This window comes from Pteropus alecto, unplaced genomic scaffold (assembly GCF_000325575.1).
Source record: "Pteropus alecto unplaced genomic scaffold, ASM32557v1 scaffold103, whole genome shotgun sequence".
Lineage (NCBI taxonomy): Eukaryota > Metazoa > Chordata > Mammalia > Chiroptera > Pteropodidae > Pteropus > Pteropus alecto.
Genome location: NW_006436288.1, coordinates 12,129,970 through 12,142,512, shown reverse-complemented (window position 1 = coordinate 12,142,512; position 12,543 = coordinate 12,129,970). Strand labels below are relative to the sequence as shown.

The following is a 12,543-nucleotide window of genomic DNA, read 5'->3' as shown; positions in this document are numbered from 1 at the left end:
CACCTGGAGGAGGTCTTTTTCTTAAAATTAATTCTGTATATTTTTAAGAATATTTTGAACTGGACAGGCTCACTTGAACATTTACTCTTTTGAAACTACAAAAGTTTTAAATTGTGCTGGAATCATACAAATTTATTGTTGCGAAAAAACGTTTTACCTGAGTCTTTTATTGTTTTGCAAAGCTCGATGTCAAAATATTTAGCATCATTCTTTTTTTCATTCAAAATGCAAAAGTATGAGTATAATGTGAAGTGGAAATGTGGCCCAGAAGATGGTAAAGCAACCACCTTTGCAACCCAGGGACCAAAATGTGAAGGAAGATGTTAGACTATCTCAGTCTCATTTAATTCACAGCGGCTTCCTTGTCTCCTCCTCCTTTTTTTCTTCTCCTTCTCTTCCTTCTTCTTCCTCTCAGTCCCCATTTCCTCCTCTTCTTCCTTTCTCTCCTTTCCTTCTTTTTTTTTCCCCCCACTGGTCAGCAAATGCATGTGAACTTTAGACATTACCGAATTCCCTGGTAGAGTAGGTGCAGGATGACTTTGCTAAAGAGAGGTAGTTTCGCTTCATTTACTTATAAAAGTACTGCTCTCTCAGAACAATATTCCACTGAGCACTCCTAAGATTTTGTCAAATCTTCAAAAGGAAGAGCAGAAAAGAACAAATCTCTATCTGCTTTTCAAATATCTCTTTTTATCTTTTGCAGAAAAATATAAAAGCGAATATACATAAATAGTGAAAATATGTGAGGCAGTTGGAGTTACAAGAACATCATGTAGTACATCACTTAATCACATAAACCACAAGACAGGGGAAAAAACCCTAACCCAAATATGCTATTTAATAATCACTGAGGGTCAGAAAGAACCCACAAGCATCCCAGAATCTGTGTCCTTAGCTTACCTCAGATTTGGAAGCGGGTGAGGAAGCAATGGGAGCAGAAGCATAGTGAGTATGCTTAATTGCTCTTTATAAGTCTTCACACAGCATTTAGCCATGAAGCCAATCAATGAAGGAGTTGGAGTCTGGATCCCCTTTTCAGTCTGATAGACTTGTAATAGGTCCTTAATTGGCTATTTTATTCATTTGTTTGTTTAGTTTTGTTTTGCTTTACTTTACCTAAAACTCCGAGAATACGTCTTGGAAAGAAGTAAGTCTTGAGGGAAATTTTGAATGAAGAGAAAAAGGAAATTTTCAACATAAGTGTTTGTAGAACATAGTCTTAGAGATTATGTGGTAGGCTGGGAATGGGGCAGGAGTGAGAATGAAGTGGGTGTGAGGAAGAAGATGCAAAAGTGTGGTAAAAGCCAGGGCACAAAGTTCATCCAGCCTCAAACAAACCTTTCAAAAAGAATTGGAGAGAAGCATCCCAAAACAAGAACGCTCAGAGGGCATTTAAAAATCAGAGATGGGGAGAGGGGAGAAACTTGGAGTAGGGAAACGAAGAAGAGAAGTTGGCAGGGTGTGGATAGGCTCAGGTATGTGAAATTCGGGGTGACAATGAGATACTCACATGGAGATGTTTATAGTCTTTTTGCCGCAGTATATGTTTAATGTTCTCAAGCTAAAATTCAGAAATCTCTAGGGTTTACCATGTTAAAGCTTACTTGAGGAAAACACGATAGCATTCTGTATATTCAGTCACTAAAATGCTTGACTCTGTTGAGGTCATTTTAACGAGAGTGGATCTGTAGTGTGCCGTTTTACTCCTTTAAGGATCCCACAGAATGACTCTTATGATCTCATTCAAATAAGCGTCACTTTCTTCCTCTCTTAAATCCACATCCCTTTGCCTCTTAAACATCATGGAAAGGAAATGTGACATTTTAGAAGGTGTTGTGCTGACAGCCCCACAAACCGAGGTTCCATCTAACCAGAAAGGAGAGCTTGTGCTATAGCCATTAAACGTTCTCTCCTCAGGCTCCACGACATCCTTAATCCAGCCAGGTTGGGATCAAGGGGTAATTCAAATGCATTCAGTATCAGTAAAAGACAGATTACATAGTGTTATTTTTTCTTTAAGTGTCCGTGAAATTCTTGAGGACAAGGGCATTGCACTCTCTCACTCACCTTTAAGAAGATAATTGTGCTGACCGATTAAAGGGCAATATCCAGTACAGTGCCTTAGATCATAATCAGTTCTCATTAATTGCTTCTTGGATGAATGGAAATTATTTGGCTCCTGAAACTAAGTGTTAGGGAAAAAAAGTATCTCAGTAGAAAACTTCAGAGTAGAAGTATTTGATTAGGCTTGAGTAGTTCTTTTCTTTCTCTGAAAAAGTATAACAGGGGACCCCAATACCTGCCTCTGAATTTCTAGAGTTCTTTAGTCCAAAGCTGTAACTATTATTTGGGTATTCAGTTAACACTCTCAAAAAAGCAAGTAGAGATTCTTTGTTCTCTTTTTATGTACATGTTTAATCAAATAGATCCTTGGGCTTTGCTCCTTACAGCCTTTGGAACGAGCTGAACCAAAAGCAAGTGTATAGCTTTGTAGCAAAAGTTTCTAAATCATATTAATTCTTTATTTACCTTTTACATTGCAACAATTTTTCTATCGCTGAATTTTTGTGATAAAAATCTTTTTGAGTCCATCTAGTCAAATTTATTATTCTACCTAGTATGCTTTATGATTTTGGTGTTCTGTTTAGAAGGATTTAAATGCCATAATGTATATACATATTAACCTATGGTTATTCTGTTGGTTTTATTATTTCCCATTTTGCATTCAACTGATTTAGAACTAAATTTGATTAGTAGTGGGGAAATATAACTTTATATGTTTTTCCCAAATAGCCAGTTGTTCTAAAACTATTTATTAAAGAACATATTCAATCTTTATCATTTATTAAACTCTTATCTGTACTTGAGTCTACTGAGACTCGGTATTCAGATATATTGTATATTTTGTATCACTATATCTGAAATCATTCCTCTTCCTTTTTTTTAGCCACATTGCCTCTCCTCATTCAGGCTCTAATAATTTTCCAACACATCTTACACACCATGGGAATAAGATTCTAAAATCTGATCAAGTAACTTCCCCAATAAAAATCTACAAACGACTACACATTTCATTCTACGTTCTATACCTTCAAGGGCCACCAAGGCACTGAGCTCAACCAAGTGAAACTCTTTATAGTTTCCCAGACATACATTGTTGGTTTTGTTCTGTTGGTTTTGGGGTTTTGTTTTTGTTTTTGTTTTCAAATCTTTTCCTTTGTAAAAGTTATATAGCTTGGCAAGTGCTACTATAGAGGTATGGACAAAGTGGATTAATATGATAAGAGAGGATTCTTGGGAATAGAAAGGAGTGAGTTTTGGCCAGAATGAACAGGACACAGAGTTGTGGAATAGCACTTATGCTGTCCCACAACCCAAAGTTGTCAAGAGTGACTAGGGTACAAGTGCAGGTGAAGACATAAATGGGATCCAGATTCATGAATGTTCTTGTATATCATGCTATGGACTTAGAGTTTTTCCTGTAGGAACATGGAGTCAGGTTTAAAAGTGGAAGTAGCTTGATCACAATTTTTTGTTTTTGGAAAAATTAAGTTGGATAGTAGCCTGCAGGATGGATTGGCAGAGAATGCGTTCAAAAGTCAGAAGCCAGATTAATAATAGATTCTTCAATATAGGTGACATATGACAAGGGCTTGAGCCCAGGCAATAGTACTGAGAATCAGAGGAAGGGGTACACATGATATTAATACAGGGATTCCTATAAAATTTTGTGACTGACCAAGCACGAGGGTAAAAATAGAAGAACTAGTAATTGATCTCTCCACCCCATCTCCAAATCTCTTACCTATTACCATTCCTGGCTTGACTAATTGGGAAAATAGTGATGTTCTTTACTAAGATAGGAAATGCAAAAACAGTATCTGTTTAGGGGATTATGGGATGATGGGGATGAAAGAAGAGACAATATACTTAATCTTGGATATGTGGAGGGTTTTTGGAAGGGAGTTGTCCAGGGAGCTAAATGTTCCTGAGAGGGCAAGTCAGATGCAGACTAAAAAGTACCCATTTGGACTTAAGAGGTTTGTTTAAGAAGCTAGGAAATAAATAGAGACTATCAGAACAAACTTTCCTGGAAATTAGTTTAGGTGTGAAGGGAAACAGATCAGTGGCTACAGGAGGCACCTGTTCTCTACCTTTTATTTTATTGTGGAATTCATAAAAGTTTATACCGTCTCCCAAGCTGGAGTGTAACCTCTTTGAGGCCATATACTGTGTCGCGGTTTCTTGAATGACCACTTGGTTCTCAAAGCCCTAAAATTTTACGAGTTTTAAATCCTCCAGAGTGTCTATAATTATCCTAGTACTCAGGCAGTAGCATTCAATTAAATAGTTGTTGAATTGAATACTGTGGATGGGTGACTCACAACACTGGACTGGATTATTCAAAATGTCAGTGCCTCAATTTCCTCCTCATCAACAGCAATTATTATTGGAGTTCTTTTAATAGTAAATTGAACATGGAAACGTTGTCCTTGCTGTCAAGAAATGTTCTCATTCATCTACTTAATGAAAAGGCCAGTTTTCCTTCCTTCCTAGAAATATTATGAGGAGTAGTTCACATATGAGGGCTAGCACACGCATAGGGCACTTGGACACAGCCAATATGTACAATCTCCCTTCATATATTATGCACTCTGGGTAGGTATAACCACGAGTCAGCTAACCACACGGGATGCTTTTAGGTCTGGCAAGTGGGATGGAAAGCTCGCTACATCAGTCTCCTCTGTGAGTGCCTGCACGCTTTCTGGCTTCAAGCTGGAAACGTCCTGTGATGTGTCTGGCTTGGCCAAACCCAGGAAGTACTGAACTTATTAAAATTTAAAAACAAACCAAAGTTGTTTGGAACCTCCCAAAACACTCACGTTGTGTCTGAGGGTGAAGGCTTGGATTCATTTCTGATCTGACATGAGCACCATATATCAGAAAAACACAAACAGTGCAGGGTAATTTTATGAAAGGGCTACACCCTTGCATTCTGTCTTATGACAGTCTTGCAAAGCAGTCCCTCTTCAGGCCTAGAGGGAGTTTGTGAAGCCTTCTTTCTTCTTTCGATTCCTTTTCTGTTAGGTTGTCATAGGAATATGTGTTTATGGACAGATTTTTAGGCAGCTGGACCTGAACGTTCTGAAGCAGAGCTGGGGGTAACTCATCTTGGGTGCTACCAACCTGTGGAGGCTGGCTTGGTTCTTGTTCCGTATCTGGTTAAATCTGCCTATGGTGGGCCCTGGGGCAACCCCCAACCTAGTCTACTGCTTGTGAAGAGCCAGACCACCCACGGGTAATCCACAGGCATCTGCGACTGGGTAATCAGGAGTTGGCTAAATCAAGCTGATGGCCAAAAGTGAACCTAATGGTGAGGAATGAAGCTTCCAGAACAACACACAAGGGTGTGTTTGACTGCAAATTACGTTTAGATCATTGAAAAGAATTATAGAATTATCTAGAGCTGTAAGTAACCAGAGCAACTATGTAGCTCCAACCCTCCATTTTTTCACATGAAGGAAGTGAGGCACAAAGATTTTTACGTGAGTTATCCAAAGTCAACAGTGGTTAGTGATGCAGCCAGAACTAAGAACCTTGAGCTGACTTCCTCTCTCATTTTCAGAGCTAACACACACACACACACACACTTACACACACACACACACACACGTGTGCACACATGCACACACACACACACATTCCACAGAAGTTAATTTTAAAATAACTTGTAATTCATTAGAGATTTACAAAAATCAGCCTCTAACTTAATCCTGACATACCCACTTGTACATAGTGTTTAGAAGCTATCAGAGGTAGATAAATTAATTTATATAAGATAACACGGCATTCCAAGGAGAAAATGAACTGAGACTCTTGTCTTTGAAATTCAAAGGAATTGAAACATATTTCTTATCCTGAGATAGCCCTTTTTGAGCATCAGGCAGAAAGGGAAATGAAGTTACTGAAACAGAATTCATCTAAATGCATCTACTATGATGATTTACCAGTAGATACCTGGCATCCAAGACTGGGAAGAAAACAGCTGCCCACACCAAAATCCCTGACTCAGCCATTCTAGAATCAGCCCGAACTGGGGAAGTGTCTGTGTTAATAAATCCATAGAACCCAGGACAGTTTTGATTCAGAATGTCCTTAGCTCAGTGCATCACAGAGAAAAGGAGCCACATTCTAAACATTACATGTAAGGAACTGCTACATTCTGAGGCAAGAGTAATTTCAGCAGCGGTGACCTAAGCACAGAATTGCTATCAAGCCAGCCAAGGTTACAGCAGGCACCACACAACCCATGGCATTAGCATTCACTATTGCAGCAAGTGAGTGTCAAGGACTTTCCGTGCATATAGTTGCAGACTCAGGACTGCTAGGATTTAAGAGGAAGCAACAACAAGCTCTGGCTTTATCAGTGGTGACAGAAACAAGTAGGAGGGGGTATCTCTTTAGACCATGGTACCCCCTGGTCTCTGGCTTTAGTGAGAGTAATTGTAGTAAGGCAGGATTTATTGGGCAGTGAATATGGATTCCTCCAGCCTCAAGGGGTCCATCTTTCTTTCATCTTATCTGATTAAGGAATGGGAATCTGAGGTGGCTCTTTGGAGGTGAGTAAGAACCCAGGAGGTGCTATAATATGTCAGGAGAAAAAGGGTGAGAGTAGATGACTGGTCTTGGGACAGCACTGTCAGCGATGTTGTGTATACTCCAGACTATTAAAGCGAATCGTGCCAATTTAAATGTTTTATTTATGGGCATGACATTCACATTCGGTAGGTTCTTATTTCTTCTCATTTAACACCTGAATGATATGTCTGAGCTCTTTCTGAAGTATGGTGACCCTATGCCTCCTCAAGAAGTTTCTTTTCTTATAAATGGTTTCACATAAAATATATTTCATCATGAGACAAGATTCCAATCCCCAAAAGGCTTTCTTTTTTATATATAATTGACTCTGTTTCTATTAGTAAATTCTTCTTTAAACCAATTTAGACATTCACTACAGCTCCTAGATCCTTGAATTCACAGATAGAACATAATGAAAAAAGGACACTCTCCAAACAAAGGCCAATAGTAGGTGTTAAACAAATTCACCTTGAGTTGAAGAAGCTTGTTTACTTAGAGCTATAGTTTCCCTTGTAGAAATGACAAAATAGTATCTCTTCATCAGAATTACTTTTCATACAAGTTTTTCCAACCTTAGTGAAGGAAAATTATCTGTTTTATTGCCTGTGACATCCTTCTTAGTCTCAAGTTCCATATTAAATATCATCTCCCCTGTAAAATCTTTTACAAAAACATTATTTCCTAGAGAAAATTATCTGTTTTCCCCACTTTCCCATTGTTTTCTTTATTCTTATCTTTAGATACAATAAGAAAGTATATGCATTTTTTCCCCTCCTACACAGTCAGTTTCTTGAGGGCAAGGACTATATTTTACTTATCTTTGTAATCCTAGTATCTCTCAGAGAGTAGATATCTTTTTAAAATCTTTTTGGATTTAATCGAAGTTACATAATATTTCAAAAATATAGAATTTGCTTTAAGTTTCAAGGATCACCCAAATGGCTGGAAGTCTCTGCCTTGGAGAATCAGTAAATTATTTAGGATATAAAAATTTGGGGAATGTAGAAACTAATGTATCCACTCAATAGTTTATTACCTGTAGAACTGAGAAAATCGCCATTTGTCAGGTTAAGCTTGTTTCTCACCTAAAATATGAAGATAGCATTTGTCCCAACTGCCACATAGTGCACTTGAGTGGATTAAAAACACGTTCTAATATATATGAAGGTATTTTTTAAATAGTAACATGCCATTTATAATTATTAAAATTATTTTAATTTTTCTCTATCTATAATCTCAGATCTGTAAGTTTGTAGTTTTCATTAAATTTGGGAAACTTTTAACTGTCATTTCTTGAAATATTTCTTCCCTCTCTTCTCTTTTGGGTTTCTCATTACATGTATTATCTCCCACAGATCACAGAGTCTTAAAAGTTTTAGTCCTTTTTTCCTTTATTTTGGATAGTTTCAATTTCGCTGATTATTTCTTTCACAAGTTCAAAATTGTTTTTAATTCCTTACAATAAAATTTGAGGCATTGTATTTCTCAACTCTAGAAGTTCCATTTGGAACTTTTTATACTTTTCACTTTTCTATTTATTATGTGTGCCTTCTTTTAAATTCTTGAGCATTTTTTTTTGATAGTTATATTATATGCTTTAAAATTCTTTTCTGTTAATTCCATTATCTCTGTCATTTCTGGGGTATGTTTCTATTGACTAGTAATGTGTTACATTTTCTACTTTTTCCTGTTAATGTGTCATATTTTCCTGCCTCTCCATATGTGTAGTAATTTTTTATTAGATCATAATTTTTATGTTTTCAAATGCTGGATTTTATTGAATTCTTTAATGGGTATTGGCTTTTGCTCTAGCACACGGTAAGTTACTGGGAACAGTTTATCCTTTTGAGGATTGTTTTCAAGTTTAATAGGAAGTCTAGAGTAGCTTTAACCTATTGACAGTTTAGCCCCACTAATAACGCATGACATTTCTGGGGTCTCTACCCCACGTGTTTAACAAGGACTTTCTACTCTGGGTAGTTAGAACCTGAATGTCTCTGGGACCTGTGTGAACCCTAGAAACCATTTATCTTACCATTTCCCAACCTTTTTTTTTTTTTTTGGTCCAGCCTCATAGAGTTCTTCCTTGTACATAAGCAAAATATTTAACTGCCATCTAAAAGGGATTCTTCTGCAGATTCCTCCTATGTATTTCCCTTTTCTTAGATAGTCTTCCCTAAAAACGCCAGACATTTCAGCTTCCCTGAAGTCTTTTCTTTATCTTCTTCATCCAGAAAGTATACCATGCTTTGTTTGCTCAGAAAAGCTTGTAAGCAGAGAGCCAGAACAGTTGTAGGGCTCCCCTATTCCTCTTCTCTCAGGACCAGAGTCCTCTGTTGTCTATTGTCCAATGTATGAAACCATTGCTGCATATATTTTCCTAGTTTTCTAGTTGTTTCCTGTAGAATAACAACCCAATCCCAATTATTTTATTATAGCTGAAACATAATAATTGAAACTTAAAGCTGTATTTTGCTTATAGCCCTTAAATTATATTGTTGGAAGACAACTTTTCATGAGTCTCTGATATTTCTGTATGTCTTGTGAGTAAAGAAAGCACTGATTCCTCTTTGTCCCAACAATATTTTTAAGGCTGTTTGTCCAGTAGAGCCTTGAAAGACAGAGTTAATATCCCTCAGAACAAAGGGCAGGTTTCCTTAAAGCTTTAGAAGCTAGCTTCCTCTGTAGCAAATGGCAGACATATTTACTTCTCTTTAAAAAGGACTGGGTTCCTTAAACTCAGGGTTCCTATCCTGCAAAGCAACTATCTATACTTACAGGCACCTTCTGGCCCCTTTCATTGTGGGAATTGGGGCTTGAAGAACTGGTGCAAAAGTGCTGATATTCTGTCTACTGCCATTATTGTCAGTAATAAATTGGTTTTTTTGTCTCTGACTCAGCAGTGTCATGTCTTCCATTAGCACCCATGAAACTGTGGTAGACTAAATTGTTAACTTGCAAGTAGGAGTAAAATCTCAGACTCATCACAAGTTTTGATACATATTTGCTGAATATACCATTTACATTTATATTGGAAGAGATAACAAAGTATATGACAACATAATAATAACTAATATTTATTCAGGGAATATTTTGCAAAAGATTTTTTAAATAAAATCATTTCAAAAACTGAGCAAAATACGTTTTTATTCCCATTTTCATACAAGAAACAGAGGTTCGGAGAGCATGTGATTTGGACAAAGCCAAATGCATAGTAAATAGTAAGCCAACATTCAATGCTAAGCGTTTCTGTTCTCCTTCCAATGTCATGAAAACTGCTAGCACTACACAATTATAACAATATTAACATAAAAAGCATATAATTGAGGTTTAAATTATGTGGTAGACTAAAACAACTACAGAAATTCAGAAGAAACGGAGTTTGATGCCAGCTAAGTTCCTCAGAAAAGACTGACTGGAGGAAGAACTAAGTAACCTAAGCTAGTGCCCAAAGTCTGACACTCAAAGGCTATCCTACAAAGGTTCCTATAAATCCTGCAGCCTACAATGGAGCTGTGCTATTTCCTACCTCAAAAGTGAGGATATAAATGAGAGCATATTCATGAAACATGCCGAGAGATAATTCCTTCACCTTCACACATACAGCTCTTGCTCACTCATGATTGGATTGCAGGCTGACAGGGGGGATTTCAGTGGTTTTAAGCACGCTGGCATATACTTCAGTCTCTAAAGCTAACATAGGGGTATGTGTGTGTGTGTGGGGGGGCGTGTTTCTCAGTAAAGGACTTGACAAAATAATTTTTTAAATTTCAATTCTACCCCGAAAAGTAAATATATGAAATCATCCATTGCCAATTAAGTACTTAATTTTAATAATCCACTTATAAAATCTCAATAAGGCATTTAGAAGTCCCTGCATAGTCTACGGCCATACCACCCTGAACACACCCGATCTCGTCTGATCTTGGATGCTAAGCAGGGTCAGGCCTGGTTAGTACTTGGATGGGAGACCGCCTAGGAATACTGGTTGCTGTAGGCTTAAAAACAACAACAACAACAACAACAAAACTAAAAGTCCCTGCATATACCAGACCATTGAAAATAAAGTCTTCCCTCTAAAATTCCCTATCCTCCAAAATCCTAAATCTAAAATCCCCAGAACCCAAGAAAGAACACCGGAGCTAACAGGGTCCTATAGGTCACTAGGGTTGGGGGGAGATGGGGGGCGGTGGGTTAAGGAAAAAATTGAGCAATATCCACTGTCCATTGAATGTGTTTAAAAATCAGTGTTAACTTATTATTCTAAACCTGACTTTTTCTTCCAGAAGGTCAATTGAAAAAGAGGCGAAAGATACAATCAATATTGCGAATTCTAATGAGAACATAAAAAACTTATATAAACACTTAAATGTGACTAGCAGAGAAAAATGGATATTATCTTGAACATGGTTCTATAACTAGAAGCTCCTTGGACCTGGCCTTAAATTCTCTGGGAATTTGCTAGAGATAAAGAAATTGGATGCTTCCACAAGATGAAGAACTGATACTTTAAATGTTTTTTTAGCAAGTAGAAGAAATGCTTAGTATATTCTTTTTAATATGACAAATATTTATTGAGGAGTATTTTGTACTGGCAGCAATAGGAGACATGGAGACAATAGACAGAACATGTCTCCAAAATGCTTTAAGGAGCAAGGAATTTCATGGTGATAATAAATGTATTTGAATAAGTGTGTGAAGTCAAGGCTTAATAAGGAGGTAAGTGAAATGGACATAAAGAAATGGAAAGATGAGCTAGTGATTAGTAATAGATAAGGTTTCGGAAACATAGCAATGTAGGAAATCAGAGGCTGGAATTACAGTGGAGCACTTGAGGTCAAGATCTTTAAGACCTCCTACAATCCTCATGGAAATAATCCTGCAGAAGGAGTTAGGATAAGCACGATTGCACTTGGAAGAAAAGCAATATTGACAGTGCAATAACAGTTTGAGATTTCAGTATACTAAATTGGATTCTATTTTAATTTTTTTAAGTTAGAATATCATAAAATTTTCCTAAAATTTAAACTATGGCATCATAGACCAAAAAAGTAACTATCTAACCACAAAATAAGAAAGATTAAATTTCATTTCCCCCACGAGAATAGCCGATGGGTCCAAATGTAGTCAACAGGCACCAGAGTTCATTTTATTTTTTTTTAGGAAAATACTGTGATAAAATATTTAGAGAAGGAAAGTGTGGCCCCGAGGACAGGAATTACATATCCCTGACGATGAGAAAACTAGACTACTCTGTCCAAGAAGGCGACTGTGAGTTAAGTTGGAGAAAACAGAAGAGATAATGAAACAAAGGACAGGGCAGGAGTGGATGGCTAGATCCTAAGTTAGAGAAATGACCAAGAGGGTTTTCGAAGAACTAGGAAGTCTAATATAGAGCTGGAAATTAAGTGCTGGATTATTTCATATCCTTCTACCATTGCCACTGGACCTTCAGTTAACACACACAGCTGTCACATATGAGTGTACTTGGGAGGGAGAAAATCAAAGACAAAGGGTTGAGCATGGAAGAGATAACTACACAGCTTAAGATGCAGGTTAGACAGCATTGGCAGATACCAGAAACAAGCACCAGATTTATTAAGAGAAACCAAACACCTTACAAAATGAAGAAATTTGGGGAAGGCATCAGACTTCCTAAGAGCAAGGTGATCCAAGCTGAACTCTGGATAACCGATAAAAAACAAAAACAAAAACAAAAAAAAAACAAAAAAAAAACTATTTAAGCAGTGCCTAATTTCTATCTCAAAATGTCCAGGCAGTGATATCCCTGGGGAATAAGTTTAGATGTGCTCAGTTTAGCAAATGTTAAAGCAAAGTGTACCATTTAGCTGTTCATATGGACTTTAAAAATTTTCCTGGATGAAGATTTTAAAAAATTAAATA

At 37.1% G+C, this 12,543-nt stretch overlaps 1 non-coding gene across 1 annotated transcript; it reads left to right on the top strand.

Annotated features, from left to right (window-relative positions):
• Nucleotides 1-10,520: 10,520 nt before the first annotated feature.
• Nucleotides 10,521-10,639, top strand: LOC112480368. The gene has a single exon (XR_003046568.1). It is a non-coding gene; the product is annotated as a 5S ribosomal RNA (ribosomal RNA).
• The last annotated feature ends 1,904 nt before the right edge of the window (nucleotides 10,640-12,543 follow it).